Raw genomic sequence first — 12,232 nt, forward strand, 5'->3', positions numbered from 1 at the left:
AGACATGAAGAGACTTTAAAGTGAACACCAGGAACGAATTCACCTCTAAATGACCGATCGGCGAAGAGCTAATGGCGAAAGGCTGGAACTGCACCAAACTGATGAGCAAAAAACGCGAAAACACACTGACGTTATAACCCGCACTGGTACAGAGCTTCTTGTAGTGTGGTTTTAATATTTAAGGTTAAGTGCAAAGTGTGTTTTTCATGTGCGTATCAGTAGGGTCAGTTCTTTTTCAGCTAACCCATGTGAGGGGTGCCTTTCTTCTCCCTCTCTTTTCCACAGTATTATACAATAAATTTTGATTTAAAATGTTCATTTCACCTGAACATTTAAAAGCTTTACGCTATGAATATATTAAATAGAGGAGCGCATACCGAAGGGGATTTACAGCAGTGGGATGTTCATTGTATACTAATTGCTATTAGTGGTAGAAGCGCATTGTGAAATTCATGTTTCAAAATTTCCATGATAATAAAAAAAATATCTGAGAACAGAGAAGAAAAATGAGGGAGTGAGTGCCGGGGGAGGGGGCAATCGAATTTCAGTCGATCCCAAGGTGCAGAATTATCAATAATTGTGAATGTAAAAATCTGAAGAAAATTCTAAACATATAAAAAAATACTTTAAAAAGTGAGTGGTTAATTTCTATTTTCATACAGAAGGTGTTACAAATGGGGTCTTTGGTTGCCAATCAGGTTACCCCTGTCCAATCAAGGACCCTCACTCTAGTCAGGTAAAGGAGAATCACCCTCAGCTAACCCCCGCTCACCTTCTTGGTAGCTTGGCACGAGCAGGCAGCCTTAACTTCAGTCTAGGTGTAAAATATTTGTATATATTTTTATTTCTATTTTTCCACGCCCAGCGATGTTGCATCAAAAATCCAGTCGCTCAGTATCACAAAACTGCGCTGTGTGGGGTTTGCGTCGTTATAAGCCTCCATTAGCGGGTGTTGCGCGTCATTTCTCCAGCCACGTTGCGTCGATCTTCCATCCGCGATGCAGGTGAAGCACAGATTTCAGCCGCGAAGCTGGCGGCGCGTCATTTCTCAGCTGCGTCTCGGAATGTGCTTTGAAAATGTCCCCGCACAGCAGTCTGTGCTTGGATTTTCAGCCTTGGACTGCCAGCTTCACCTTTTAAGGGCCCAGGAACCGGACAGGGCACCACTTGGCAGGGCAGGAGTCTCAGCAGAGAGTCCAGGTGCTGGCAGGGGAAGTCCTTGATGGCCCTGAGACTTCAACAACAGGAGGCAAACTCAGGTCAAGCCCTTGGAGATTTCTTCACAAGCAGGAATTCACAACAAAGTCCAGTGTTTGTCTCTTTTCACAGGCAGAAGAAGCAACTGCAGGATATCTCCACAAAGCAGTCACAGGCAGAGCAGCACTTCTTCTCAGCTCTTCAGCTCTTCTCCTTGGCAGAGGTTCCTCTTGATTTCCAGAAGTGATCTAATTTTCAGGTGTTATACCCATTTTGGCCTTTGAAGTAGGCCTACTTCAAAGGAAAGTCTCTCTTGTTTGTGAGATCCTGCCTTGTCCAGGCCAGGCCTCAGACACACACCAGGGAGTTGGAGACTGCATTGTGTGAGGGGAGGCACAGCCCTTTCAGGTGTAAGTGACCACACCTCCTCTCCCTCCTAGCACAGATGGCTCATCAGGATATGCACGCTAATACCCCAGCTCCCTTTGTGTCACTGTCTAGGGAGGGGTGCAAACAGCCCAACTGTCAAACTAACCTAGGCAGGGAATCCACAAACAGGCAGGGACCCAGAAGGGTTTAAGCAAGAAAATGCTCACTTTCTAAAAGTGGCATTTTCAAACACACAATCTTAAAACCAACTTTACTAAAAGATACATTTTTAAATTGTGAGTTCAGAGACCCCAAACTCCACATGTCCATTTGCTCCCAAAAGGAATCTACGCCTTAATCAGATTTAAAGGTAGACCCCATGTTAACCTATGAGAGAGATAGGTCTTGCAACAATGAAAAACAAATTTGGCAGTATTTCACTGTCAGGACATATAAAACACATAAGTACATGTCCCACCTTTAACATACACTGCACCCTTCCCAGGGGGCTACCTAGGGCCTACCTTAGGGGTATCTTACATGTAAGAAAAGGGAAGGTTTAGGTCTGGCAAGTGGGTACACTTGCCAAGTCAAATTATCAGTTAAAAACGGCACACACAGACACTCCAGTAGCAGGTCTGAGCCATGTTTACAGGGCTACTAATGTGGGTGGCACAACCAGTGCTGCAGGCCCACTAGTAGCATTTGATTTACAGGCCCTGGGCACCTCTTGTGCACTGTACTAAGGACTTACCAGTACATCAAACATGCCAATCATGGAAATCCAATTACACATATATTTTACATAGGAGCACTTTAGCACTGGGTCGCAGTGGTAAAGTGCCCAGAGTAACAAAAACAGCAAAAACAGAGTCCCGCACACATCAACAACCTGGTAACAGAAGGCATATGAAATATCTGACACATTGGCAGGATACGGGACTGATTTCATGCCTTCAATATACAAATATGCATCTGGTTAGCTGTTGCGTCAACCTTTACTTTTTTATCCATAGGCTGCTTTTGAGAGTAAACCAACCATGGATTCCCTTTAATCCCTTTACAAGATTAGTGGTATACCCATTGAACGGTCCAATAGTGCACCCTCATAAGAGCGGTGGGAAGTTTTTCCCTACCTTCAGAGTTCTGTCCGCCAAGGTGAACCTTTTGTAAGCATGTGCTGATAGGCCGCCACTTACAATCAGTTCATGTAGATCGTTGTGTCCAATGTTGATCCACCAGGTCTGGTCAATGCCAAATGTTCAGGATAACCGTTAACTTTGCTAGTAATTCACTCTACGTAAATGGATATCATGTAGATGATATTAAAGTTTGACAAGAGTTCAATCCCTAATGGGCCAAAACTGGACTCCTCTGACCAAGGTTATCTCATTCTCTAAACATCCTTTTTCTACCCTTCAACACTCCCCATAACAACCTACAAGTTACCTTTATCAACTGTGTAGCATGGCATGCTCGTTGCTCAATACTACCTCTGAAAATACCCTTGAGGACTAGATGCATGCGTATCCAACACAGTAACTGTGTACTGTCCTCAGACTCTTTACTCCATAGGTTCACATTGTTTGCTTAAAGGTCCATCACTTGTTGCCTTACTTATGTCCTTTAAGAAATAATCCTTTATACCCTCCCCTCTTGTAATCTCTGCCTCAGCGGAATGCATTCAAGCGTGGATTACGCCTCAGGACCACTATGTCATATTTGGTCCAGAAGGCAGCTAGGACCTTTTTGTTGCTTTTACAAATTTCCTGCCGCTTGGCGTCAGTTTGTTAGAACATGCTTCTGTAGGAGGCTGGCCTCGTTTGTAGTGGGTACCTAAGGTACACCTTAAACCTGGTCCAGTTGTCCCTTATTAGTGAAATGTTGGCAGTGTTCTAGCAGCTTAGGCTGCCTTGAGGTAGCCTTGAGGCTGAACTAGGAGACATGCAAAGCTCCTGCAATACCACTATAGCTACACAGTACTTATACACAATAAAAGACAATGCTCAGTGTTACTAAAAATAACGGTACTTTATTTTAGTGACACAAGGCCAAAAATTTCTTAGAGGCAATACTCCTTCTGGAGATAAGTATCATATACAATATATATACTAGAGAGCAAAATCAGGTAAGTAAATAGTCATAGAATTGTGCAAACAGTTAAAAATACAATAGAATGCAATAGGCCTAGGGGCAACACAACCCAGATACTAAGAAAGTGGAATGCGAATCACAAATTCCCCCCTAGGCAAGTGTAGTGTGTAGAGGGGCACTAGCAGTGTAAGAAAACACCATAGATAAGTAAAATACCCCACCCCAGAGCCCAGGAAAGTAGGAGTAAAGTACTGCAAGTTTCCTCAGGACACAGTACAGGTTGTGATAAGAGATATTGCAAGAGCCAAGCAAGACTGCAATCAACAAATGGTGGATTCCTGGACCTGAAGACCTGTGAAGAGAGGAAACCAAGTCCAGAAGTCGCAGGAGATTCCAGGAAGGACAGAAGCCCCGGCCAACCTTGAAGATGGTGCAAACGTGGCTTCGCCGGTTAGAAGAAGTGTGAAGAAGAGCACCAAAGAAGATGGCTGCAGGTTCCTGCATGGTGCACCAGATGTCCCACGTCGAGATGTTGGATGCAGGCTGTTTGCGTCTCTGGATTCGTCCAACAAGCCTTGGTTCAAGCAAGGTCGTGGTTTGCGTCAAGATGGTGCTGCCTGGACCCAGGAGGGACCTGTGGGCCTCAACTTGGACTCAGGAGGAGAGGGGGCTCCCAAAATCGGAGTGAGCCCACAGAAGACCAGGCAGCACCCATGGAGTCCCAGGACACGGGGACAAAGAAGATGCAAAGTGCGGTTAGTGCAGCACAACAAAGGAAGGTCCCACGCCGCTGGAGAACAACTCAGCGAGTTGTGAGTCGCAGGATGGAGTGCTGGGGACCTGGGCTACACTGTGCATGAAGGATTCTTGGAAGAAGTGCACAGAAGCCCAAAGAGCTGGAGATGACACAGTGCACTGGGGTACTGTCGTAAACCGTGAAGGCAAGCTCTTACATCCTCCAAATTTGGACAGCTGGACCTTAGGACAGTCTGGGTTGTGTTGGTTCACCACCTGTGTTCCAGGGAGTAAGCTCGTTGCCAGGAGAGGAGTCCCAGAGAACCGGTCATCGTCGCAGAAGGGTGCCTGCAGGAGCAGGGAAGTGACTCCATCACTCCACGGGAGATTCCTTCGGTTCTTCTGGTGCAGGGTGAAGAGAGGGAGTCCTCAGAGCGTGCACACCTTGGAAACTGTTGCAAATGCTGGCTGGAGCTGAAGTTACAGGTCACAGGAGTTGTCCTGGATACTCTGTTGCAGTTACAGTGGTTCCTAGAGCAGTCTGCGGTTGATCCGATGGTCAGAAGCTGAAGCAGAGGATGCAGAGAATTCCTGGAGGAGTCTTGCAAGCTCAATCCGAGGAAACAGCCAAAGGACAGACTCTAAATAGCCCTGAGAGGGGGATTGGCTACCTACCCAGGTATGCACCTATCAGGAGGGGTCTCTGACGTCCCCTGCTAGCACTGGCCACTTAGAGGTCTCCAAAGTGTCCCCACACCTTGGAATCCAAAATGGCTAACACCAGGGACACACTGGAGGAGCTCTGGGCACCACCCCTGGGGTGGTGATGGACAGGGGAGTGGTCACTCCCCTTTCCTTTGTTCAGTTTCAAGCCAGAGCAGGGACTGTGGGTCCCTGAGCTGGTGTAGACTGGCTTATGCAAGGAGGGCACCATCTATGCTCTTCAAAGCATTTCCAGAGGCTGGGGGAGGCTACCCCTCCCCAGCCCTTAACACCTATTTCCAAAGGGAGAGGGTGTAACACCCTCTCTCAGAGGACATTGTTTGTTCTGCCTTCCTGGGACTGGGCTGCCCAGACCCCAGGAGGGCAGAAGCCTGTCTGTGGGTTGGCAGCAGTGGTAGCTGCAGTGAAAACCCCAGAGAGCTGGTTTGGCAGTACCTGGGGTCCATGCTGGAGCCCCGGGGATGCATGGGATTGGCACCCCAATACCAGATTTGGCATGGGGGGACAATTCAATGCCAAATCCATATTCGGAGTTACCATTGTGAGGCTACATATATGTATTGACATATGTGTAGTGCATGCGTGTAATGGTATTCCCGTACTAACGAAGTCCGGGGAATCGGCCCTGGACAGCGTGAGGGCACCTTTGCTAGTGCAAGGGTGCCCTCACACTTAGTAACTTTGCACCTAGCCTTCAGAAAATAAAGGTTAGACATATAGGTGACTTATAAGTTACTTGAGTGCAGTGAAAATGGCTGTGAAATAGTGTGGGCACTATTTCATGCAGGCTGCAGTTGCAGTCCTTAAGAAAGGTTTGTCTGAGCTCCTTATGGGTGACACAAGAAATGCTGCAGCCCATAAGGATCTCATGGAACCCCAATGCCCTGGGTACCTAGGTACCATGTACCGTGTCCTCAGGTCCAGGAATCCGTCTTCAGTGCTTTGCAGTCAGTTGTGGTCTTTGCAGAATCTCCTATCACGACTTTAGTGTGTTTCTGGGGAAGTAGGGTAACTTTACTCCTACTTTTCAGGGTCTTGGGGTGGGGTATCTTGGACACCCTTAGTGTTTTCTTACACTCCCAGCGACCCTCTACACACTACACTAGGCCTGGGGTCCCTAAGTGGTTCGCATTCCACTTTCTTAGTATATGGTTTGTGTTGCCCCTAGGCCTATTGCATCCTATTGTATTCTACAGTGTTTGCACTAATTTTCTGTTTACTTACCTGATTTTGGTTTGTGTGTATATTTTGTGTATTTTACTTACCTCCTAAGGGAGTATATCCTCTAAGATATCTCTGACACATTGTCACTAAAATAAAGTACCTTTATTTTTGGTAACTCTGAGTATTGTGATTCTTATGGTATAGTACTATATGATATAAGTGGTATAGTAGGAGCTTTGCATGTCTCCTAGATCAGCCTAAGATGCTCTGCTTTAGCTACCTCTATGAGCTGCTAGAACACTACTAACCTACCAATAAGGGATAACTGGACCTGGCACAAGGTGTAAGCACCATCAGGTACCCACTATAAGCCAGGCCTGCCTCCTACAGTGGGTGTCCCAAAACTGGGATTAGAAATATATTTCTGCCAAGAAAGGGCAGATGATGCATTGCTATTATCAGACCAGCTGTGAGAAATCACACCCCTATTGGTGTGCTCCATCCTCTTTTTGTTTCTTTTGACTGCATCACTGTATTTTGACTCCATAATTTCCCATTGTGTAATCTACCTTTAAAACACAAAAGGAGATTGAAAGAGTGATGATATGAGGACTGTAGTTGCATGTAAATGCATTGAATTCAGTTTCTGAGCTCCGGGCACACTACCTGCCTATCCTTTGTGTTGAGATAACAGACGTAGCATAGCTGAGGGCTGCAGAGAGAGGCCAACCTGTCCCCTCTGTGTTACAAATGGAGTCTTTGGTTGGCAGTCAGGTTAACCCCTGTCCAAGCAAGGACCCTCACTCTAGTCAGGGTAAGTCACACACAATCTAAATTATCCTGTGCCCACCCTCTGGTAGCTTGGCAATGAGCAGTCAGGCTTAATTTAGAATGCAATGTGTAAAGTATTTGTGCAATAAATCATACAATAACACCATATAGCACCACAAAAGTACACCACACAGTGTTTAGAAAAATATATAATATTTATCTGGATAAATGCAGGTCAAAACGATTAAAGATGCAATAAGTAAATGTTGAGATATCACTGTAAAGTGATATAAATTGTCTTAAGTCTTTTAAAAGCAAACAAAGGGGGTCATTCTAACCCTGGCGGTCCAAGACCGCCAGGGCTAAAATGACGGGGGCACCGCCAACAGGCTGGCGGTGCCCCGCTGGGCATTCTGACCGCGGCGGTTCGGCCGCGGTCAGAAGTGGAAAACCGGGGGTCTCCCGCCGGTTTTCCGCTGCCCAAATGAATCCTCCATGGCGGCGCAGCAAGCTGCGCCGCCATGGAGGATTCTGACACCCCATACCGCCATCCTGTTCCTGGCAGTTCTCCCGCCAGGAACAGGATGGCGGTATGATGGCCCCAAAAAGAATTTCAGTGTCTGCTTTGCAGACACTGAAATTTGCGACGGGTGCAACTGCACCCGTCACACCTTCCCACTCCGCCGGCTCAATTCTGAGCCGGCGTCCTCGTGGGAAGGTAGTTTTACACTGGGCTGGCAGGCAGCCTTTTGGCGGTCGCCCGCCAGCCCAGTGTAAAACACAGAATAGCCGCAGCGGTCTTCCGACCGCGGTGAGGTATTCTGGAGGGGGGAAGTCTGGCCTCCGCCACCCGCCAGACTTAGAATCACCCCCAAAGTCTCTTTCAAGCACAAAGTACCTGGTTTGCGTGAAAAATCTCTGCAAAGAACCGCAGAGGAGGAGATGCATGGAAAAAAAGGGGGTGTGCATCGATTTCTCGGGCCGCAAATGGTGATGCGTTGTATAGTTTTCACACTGGGATGACTGTGCACTGATTTCCGGCACTCGGTCGTGGATCCTCTTCGGGTTGCGTGCTTTTCAGATGCCCCGGGGACAATGCGTGGATTTCCTGTGCAGGCAGGACGAAGTCACAGGAGCTGCGTCAAGCCGGTGGTTGTTGCGTCAAATTTTCTACTGCACGTCAGGCGCTGCGTCAATTCCTCTCTGGAAGTTGGGCTGCGTCGTTCCGGGTCGGATGTGCGTTGATCCAGTGGGCTGTGCGTCAAATTTACGGTCGCTATGCTGGTGCTACGTCGATCTTCTCATTGCGTAGTCGGGCTGCGTCATTCTGGTTTGGCGTGCAGTGACATTTTCACCACAGTGCAGGCTATGCGTCATTTCTTGCAGCCTGTGCGTCGAATTTCGCCGCACAAGGAGTCCTTCTTGTAGAGAGGAAGTCTTTTTGGTCCTGACACTTCAGGGAACAGGAGGCAAGATCTATCCAAGTCCTTGGAGAGCACCTCTTCACCACAGCCAGAGAGCAGCAAGGCAGCAGGGCAACAGCAAGGAATCAGTCCTTCACAGAAAGCAGACAGGTGAGTCCTTTGGGCAGCCAGGCAGTTCTTCTTGGCAGGATGCAGGTTCTGGTTCAAGTTTCTTCTCCAGGAAGTGTCTGAGTTGGTAGGGGCGAGGCCCTGTTTATATACCCAAATGTGCCTTTGAAGTGGGGGAGACTGAAAAGAGTGGCTTAGAAGTGCACCAGGTCCCCTTCCAGTTCAATTCTGTCTGGCAGGTTCCTAGTAGGGGGTGTAGCAGTTCTTTGTGTGAAGGCAGGCCCTCCACCCTCCCATCCCAGGAAGACCAATTCAAAATGCAGATGTATGCAAGTGAGGCTGAGTATCCTGTGTCTGGGGTGTGTCTGAGTGAATGACCAGAAGCTGTCAACTAAACCCAGCCAGACGTGGATTGTAAGGCACAGAAAGATTTAAGTGCAGAGAAATGCTTACTTTCTAAAAGTAGAATTTCTAAAATAGTAATATTAAATCCAACTTCACCAGTCAGCAGGATTTTATATCACCATTCTGACCATACTAAATATGACCTTCCTACTCCTTTCAGATCAGCAGCTACCACTCAAACAATGTATGAGGGCAGCCCCAATGTTAGCCTATGAAGAAAGCAGGCCTCGCAGCAGAGTAAAAACGAATTTAGGAGATTTACACTACCAGGACATGTAAACTACATAGGTACATGTCCTGCCTTTTGCCTACACAGCACCCTGCCCTATGGGTTACCTAGGGCATACCTTAGGGGAGTCTTATATGTAGAAAAGGGGGAGCTTTAGGCTTGGCAAATACTTTTAAATGCCAAGTCGAATTGGCAGTGAAACTGCACAGACATGCCTTGCAATGGCAGGCCTGAGACAAGGTTAAGGGGCTACTTAAGTGGGTGGCACAATCAGTGCTGCAGTCCCACTAGTAGCATTTAATCTACAGGCCCTGGGCACATATAGTGCACTATATTAGGGAGTTATAAGTAAATTAAATAGTCCAATTGGGTATGATCCAATGTAACCATGTTTAAAGGGAGAGAGCATATGCACTTTAGCACTGGTTAGCAGTGGTAAAGTGCGCAGTCTTAAAACCAGCAAAAACAGTATCTAAAAAGTGGAGGGAGGCAGGCAAAAAGTTAGGGGTGACCACTCTAAGTCTGTCAGGTTTAACATGTGTCTCCCCAGCTGAAAGTGGAGAGAGCTACCCAACCTCCTAGGAGCTCTTACCGCTAAGGCGGAAGTATCTGGAGAGACCATCAGTGTAGGCGTGCTCAATCCCCAGGCGATGCTCCACGTAAAGTCCATTCCCTGTAGGGAAATGGACTCCCTCAAGAGTTTAGGATTCTCGACCCTCATCTGCATGAGCCGTCTGAGGGGCCTGTGGTCTGTCTGAACCCGGAAGTGAGTTCCAAACAGGTAAGGTCTCAACTTCTTCAGTCCCCAGACCACATCAAATGTTTCTCTCTCAATAGCACTCCACCTCTGTTCCCGTGGTAATAGTCTTCTGCTAGTAAAGACTACTGGTAGGTCTGAACTCTCCTCATTTAGCTGTGCTAGAACAGCCCCATGCCATGCTCTTAAGCGTCCTTCTGCACAATAAATTCCTGGAAGTAGTCAGGGGCCTTGAGCACGGGGGCCGTGCATATGGCTTCCTTCACGGAATCAAAGGCTTTCTGACAAGCCTTTGTCCAATTCACCAACCTAGGTTGCTTTTTGGAGGTAAGTTCTGTCAAGGGTGACGCAATGGTACCATAGCCCATGACAAACCTACGGTAGTATCCAGTGAGGCCTAAGAAGGCTCTCACTTTGGTCTGTGTTCTAGGTGGTTGCCAGGCCTTGATAGTTTCAATCTTGGCCTGGAGTGGCTGCACCTTGCCACCACCTACTAGGTGTCCCAAGTACACCACGGAACCCTGCCCAATCTGGCACTTGCTATCCTTGATGGTCAGGCCTGCCCGTTGCAGAGCCTGAAGCACCTCCTTGAGGTGGAGCAGGTGTTCCTTCCAGCTGGAACTATAGACAGCTATGTCATCTAGATAGACTGTGCAGTAGGCATCCTTGCCAGCTAGGACTCCGTTAACCAACCGATGGAAGGTGGCGGGGGCATTTTTCAACCCAATGGGCATCACCCAGAACTGGCAATGGCCATCAGGTGTGAAAAATGTCGATCTCTCTTTAGCCCCCTCAGTCAAGGCAATCTGCCAGTACCCTGATGTGAGATCAAAAGTACTCAGAAACTTCGCAGCCCCTAGCCTGTCAACGAGCTCATCAGCTCGGGGATGGGGTGAGCGTCAGTCCCTGTGACTGAGTTGAGACCCCGGTAGTCCACACAGAACTGGAGTTCTGGCTTTGCACCGGTGGCAGCAGCCTTAGGTGCCAGCACCACAGGGCTGGCCCAGGGACTGCTGGACTTCTCAATAACCCCTAGGGTCAACATCTTGGAGACGTTCTCTTTGATGCTGGCCTTCACCTTATCCGACTACCTGTAAATTTTATTTTTCACAGGGGGACTATCTCCTGTGTCAATGTAATGGACACACAGATGGGTAAGTCCAGCAGTAAGAGAAAACAGGCAAGAGAACTCCTCTAACAACTCATAGCAGTCTCCTCTCTGATCTAGAGTCAGGAAGTCAGAGAGAATGACACCCTCCACTGATCCATCACCTTCTTTGGCAGAGAGGAGGTCGGGGAGAGGTTCACTCTCCTCTTCCATGCCCTCATCTGTGACCAGGAGCATACTGGCCTCAGACCTCTCAAAGTGAGGTTTGAGTCTGTTATGATAGAGGACCCTTAGGGGGTGCCTAGGGGTCTTGAGGTCCACTAGGTAAATGGCCTCCCCCTTCTGCTCCTTAATCTCAAATGGGCCAGACCAGCGGTCCTGGAGAGCCATAGGCTCTACTGGCTCCATCACCCAAACCTTGTCTCCAGGTGAGAACTCAACCAGAGTGGTCTTCCGTTCATACCACTCCTTCATCACCTCTTGACTGGCCTCAAGGTTACTCTTGGCCTGCTTCCAGAAGCGTTGGGTTTGGTTGCGGAGGGCCAGCATGTAGCTGACCACATCCTGAGGGGGTGTCTTGGGAGCTTTCTCCCAGCCCTCTCTAACTATGCTTAGCAGTCCCCTGACAGGGTGACCATAGCGAAGTTCAAAGGGGCTGAACCCCACCCCTTTCTGGGGCACGTCCCTATAAGCAAACAGCAGGCATGGCAAGAGGGCGTCCCAGTTACACCTCATTGCTTCAGTTAGGCCATTGATCATGCCTTTAAGGGTCTTGTTGAATCTCTCAACAAGCCCATTGGATTGAGGATGATAAGGGGTGGTAAACCAGTAGGTCACCCCACACTCATCCCACATGGACTTCATGTATGCAGGCACACCTTCAGTAGGGAATCCCACACGGGTGAATATTCCCAGCAGGTCACCACCGGTGCAGTCACTGTTCTCAGAGGGATTGCCTCTGGATAGCGGGTGGCATGGTCCACCAACACCAGGATAAACCTGTTACCCAAGACAGTTTTGGGGTCCAAGGGACGAATGATGTCGATGCCCACCCTTTCAAAGGGGGTGCCAATGACGGGAAGTGGGATCAGGGGAGCTTTAAGCTTTTTCCCTGTCTTCCCACTAACCTGGCAGGTGGGGCAGGCACT

General features: G+C 48.4%; 1 protein-coding gene across 4 annotated transcripts in view; it reads right to left on the reverse strand.

The window, feature by feature from the left end:
• Nucleotides 1–12,232, reverse strand: part of IQSEC3 (IQ motif and Sec7 domain ArfGEF 3) — an 892,834-nt gene that overhangs the window by 203,752 nt on the left and 676,850 nt on the right. The gene's annotated exons all lie outside the window — the stretch shown is intronic.

Source organism: Pleurodeles waltl, chromosome 4_1 (assembly GCF_031143425.1).
Source record: "Pleurodeles waltl isolate 20211129_DDA chromosome 4_1, aPleWal1.hap1.20221129, whole genome shotgun sequence".
In the NCBI taxonomy this organism is placed as follows: Eukaryota; Metazoa; Chordata; class Amphibia; order Caudata; family Salamandridae; genus Pleurodeles; species Pleurodeles waltl.